The sequence below is a fragment of the Cyprinus carpio genome, unplaced genomic scaffold (assembly GCF_018340385.1).
Source record: "Cyprinus carpio isolate SPL01 unplaced genomic scaffold, ASM1834038v1 S000006712, whole genome shotgun sequence".
Classification (NCBI taxonomy): Eukaryota; Metazoa; Chordata; class Actinopteri; order Cypriniformes; family Cyprinidae; genus Cyprinus; species Cyprinus carpio.
The window spans coordinates 298237-302224 of NW_024879319.1; the positions used below are offsets into that span (position 1 = coordinate 298237).

Genomic DNA, 3988 nt, shown 5'->3' on the forward strand with positions numbered 1-3988 from the left:
AATTTGGGTCAGTTTGGGCGTTTTTTCAAACATATAAATTGTATAGGCTTATTGGCTAACAAACAAGCCCAAGTGTGCATATACTGCAGTGCAGAAGCGCTGATGCTGATGTTGACATCGCGGCCGTACTTTTTAGCCAATCACTATGGATCTGCAGACATACGTGATGATTCATGAGTGACGGGTTTTAGCGCAATAACGGATCTAATTTTAAAATGTATGAACTGTGTGAGTGATCATAATGCCTAAATATAAGTTAGCCTACATGTTAAAGAGTGGGAGAGTGTTTTAAAACACTCAAAACGTGAATTACACCTGTTGAGGGAGGGAATGACACTAAGGCTTTAATATTACTGCAACTTATTAACTAAATTAGAGCATTATTCTTATTATTCTAATTGACTTTATTGATTAAATATAAGAATTTGACACAAAAGATAAATGCACACTTCTAGAAAAAAAAAGGGCTGCATAAAGGTAAAAATGTGTCCATAAGGGTAAAAATATTTTTAAACTTATTGGAAAATATTAATTGCTGTCACAGCTGTGAACTGACCACCACACAGAATATGAAGAATATCAAAAACTTCAGGAGTCAGCTGTCTACGGAACACATTCAGCACAATATCATCTGGTTAGGGGGACCCCCAAGAGCTTTGACACAATCTGAAAACTGTTTTGGTCCCCATTACAACATTCTTCAAAAGATCTTTGTGTTCAGCTGATGAAAGAAACTCATACAAGCCTGGAACAACTTGAGGGTGAGTCATTTTTTTAAATGAATGTTAATTTTTGGGTGAACTATCCTTTAGAAATCTAGCATACTCATATTACTCACATATAACACCTGTATTAGCGTTTGCTTACAAACGACTGCCAATCCCACTGGCCAGCGTCATATTAAATTATTAATATTCATAAGCAGAGTGCTTTTCCATAGTACTGCTGATAGATTTCGCACCAAGAGGCTTGTTTCAGTTCCCACATAAGCACAATTTGACTAGATCATCGTGAACTTTCAGCGTATCGTTTGAAATAAAAGAATCAAGAGAGAAACAGTGTATCTAGAGGAGACAAGTGTGACTGATGAAACGAGGTCAATCATGCCTGAGACGCGGGCGTGTTTCTGAGAGTATATCGGTGGAATAAACTTAATAAATGTGACTAACTGCTGAATCCTGACTGCAGCAGTACTCCTCTGGATCAGCAGTGTTATTACTCTGCTACTTTCGGTTCCGCGCGCTCTTTGTTTGCGTGGAGCGCGTGGAGCAGCGGGTGATGTTAGCGCGGCTTGATGCAGCACAGTTCTCCGCCGACACTCACCCATCGCTCCGCGGCGTCGTGTCTCCGTGATGCGCCATGTGTGCCACCATTATTCGCCCAGCGACAGCCGCAGAATCCCGCCGGTGCTTCCGCGACCTGAGGTTTGCAGATGAGAGACAATAACGCCAGTCAAAGCAGAGCCCATTCATGCACACACTGACACACAGTGGCGCACACACACACACACACACACACACACTGGTGTTTCCGCGACTAGCAGCAGCAGGAAGTGGCGGGAACTGGAGCTTGTTTACTGCAGATGTCCATTTCAACAGAAGCCATGAACAGAGATCAAATTACTAACACAAAGTATTGCTTAGTTATCTACACATTAAATAATAACAAATCAGAAGTTTCGCGGGGTTTTGTGCAAGAGTATATTGGTGTAACAGCAGAGGCCCCTAGAGGTCAGTGGTAAGACCAAAGGTAACACTTTTTGCTGTAACATTTTGCGCTTTTTTGTCTCAAAACGTTACTGTAACTTCCCCGCAGTTCTCCTACCGATGAACAGATGTAGTTTAGAAGACACATGTTAGTTTGTAAAGTGCTAATATGTGTCAGGAATCAGTAACCTCACTGTCCCCGCTGGGTAGAAACACTGATATAGGCTATCAGTTAAATTCTGAACAATTTATTAACATTATCTTTTTTCATTACACTACATTTCAGAAAATATGCTACTTGTGATTAAATTAAAATTAATAGGCCTAGTATTAAACTTGCAACATGGAAGCTTTATATTGTATTAGATGGTGTTCTATTGCGGAGTCACAATTTTAAGCTGTCTTCAAATCGTGTTTCCGTGATTGGTTCCTGTATGTTTTGTCATGACTGTAAACACAAAAGAAGATCTGTTTACAGTGTGACGTGTGTGGGTGCAAATAGGAACACAAATTTTACATTTCTTGTGATCTCTTAAACACCAACATCACAGAAGTTTACCCTCTTATGCCAAATTCTGGTTCTGCAAACCCTGACGATGTGTGAAAAGGGTTTATTTCAGGACTAGCTTATACTCACCAAAGTTAGAAAGGTGAAAAAGTTGGTGAGATAAAGACGGAATGAAAGTGAGGCACTGAAGTACAGTGTGTTCAATAGATTGTACTGTAACTTAACAACACGCCAACTGTTCCCACTGGGGGGGGGGGGTATCTTTACAAAAAACTTTCAGTTGACAAAAACTCTATAATATGATATGAGTGTTGAAAATGACATGTGATCTTTGTGGCCTTTATAAAGTGCATATCACTGTAAAGACTGAAAGGCATACAGACCGAAGGCAAAAGTAGCCCACAATGGATTTTTCTGCTCATATGTGACTTCGGATCTTTTCGTTTTTGTAACAGTAAACAGCACAAACCACACTCGATCTGAGCTTTTTGATAGCCTACTACAGTTTTTTTTGCAGTGGGACCTCAGTCTGAAACACTCAACCGAATGAATCTGACTTAATAATTGGGCTGACAGCTCAGTACAAGCCAAACATGAGGCCTCCTATCATAACAGGTTCATATTGAGCATGTAGTGATACAGCGATCAAAAGTGAAGAAACTTAAACACGAAAACCAACAAAGCAGTTGTGATCAGATCATCTGTTCACTGTCACAGTAATCTTGATCTTGTTTTGGGTGATAAACCCATCTGTCAGCAGTTAGAGCTGCTTGATAGAAGAGGAGCCTGATCTCCGGGGACACAGACTGCATCAGTCGACAGCCACAATACTCAAGAAGTCAAGAACGGGTAGGTTAACTAGCCCCAGATAACATTACCTTCTCTCTAATGTCAGCTCAGTGGTTATGACGTAAGGGTTGCATGTATGTTCCATATAAGTGCTGAATAGATTTTGCCCAAAATCTCATGAGATCAGAATCATTCGCTGCAGCACAACCTTAAATGTTAACTGTAAGGCTTTCTGCCTCAAGACACGGGTTAAGGCTGGACATTGACCAATTTTTTTTTTTTCAATTTATAGTATTTTGTATACAATTAGTTTATAATAAGTGATATAATAATTATATTTATACAATCTAATTATTATTTATAATTATATATTTCTATAAGTACAGTTATTTTAAAGACTATTTTACATCAGCATCTTCGACATCCAGACACAGCTCACAATCTGCATTCAGTTACATCACTGTTTTGATAAATCACCCGTTACTGATTCTGTACTGAGAAACATTAGTGCATTTTTACATTACTGTTATTAGTGTATTACCTTTCCCTTTTCCACTTCTCTCGACCCTCCACTAGACTATTTATTTCTATATATAAACTTGTACCAAAAACATTTTCCTCTTTCTTACAGGTACATCTGGAAAGAAGAAGGGAGATCATACTTGAATCAACACTTGAAGTCTTTTCTGAATAGATTAGCAGGGCCTCTGGAGAGCTTCACTTGAGGACGCCCCAGGCATGAGCTCAATAGGTGGACCATGTTTCTCTCCTCACATCCAGCTTTCTATCAGACAGCATCCAGCCCTCCGCAACCTTACCAACCCACCGCAACATTCCTTCACCAAACTTTCACCTCCTTTCCGCATGGCTTCACCTCCATCATTTAACAAGACAAACAGCCAGCCCGATCATTCTTTCATATTGCTCAACCTCTTCGGTATAAACAATGCTCCTGTAAATCCCTCAGAATCCGGCTCAGCCCTCA

The 3988-nt window shown here is 39.9% G+C and overlaps 1 long non-coding RNA gene across 2 annotated transcripts; it reads left to right on the forward strand.

Annotated features, from left to right (window-relative positions):
* Positions 1-1675: 1675 nt before the first annotated feature.
* Positions 1676-3745, forward strand: LOC122144534. 2 transcript variants are annotated; one of them, XR_006159745.1, is made up of 3 exons: positions 1676-1749; positions 2972-3063; positions 3635-3745. It is a non-coding gene; the product is annotated as an uncharacterized LOC122144534 (long non-coding RNA). The 2 variants fall into 2 exon arrangements; XR_006159746.1 differs by having other exon boundaries at positions 2975-3063.
* Positions 3746-3988: the final 243 nt, after the last annotated feature.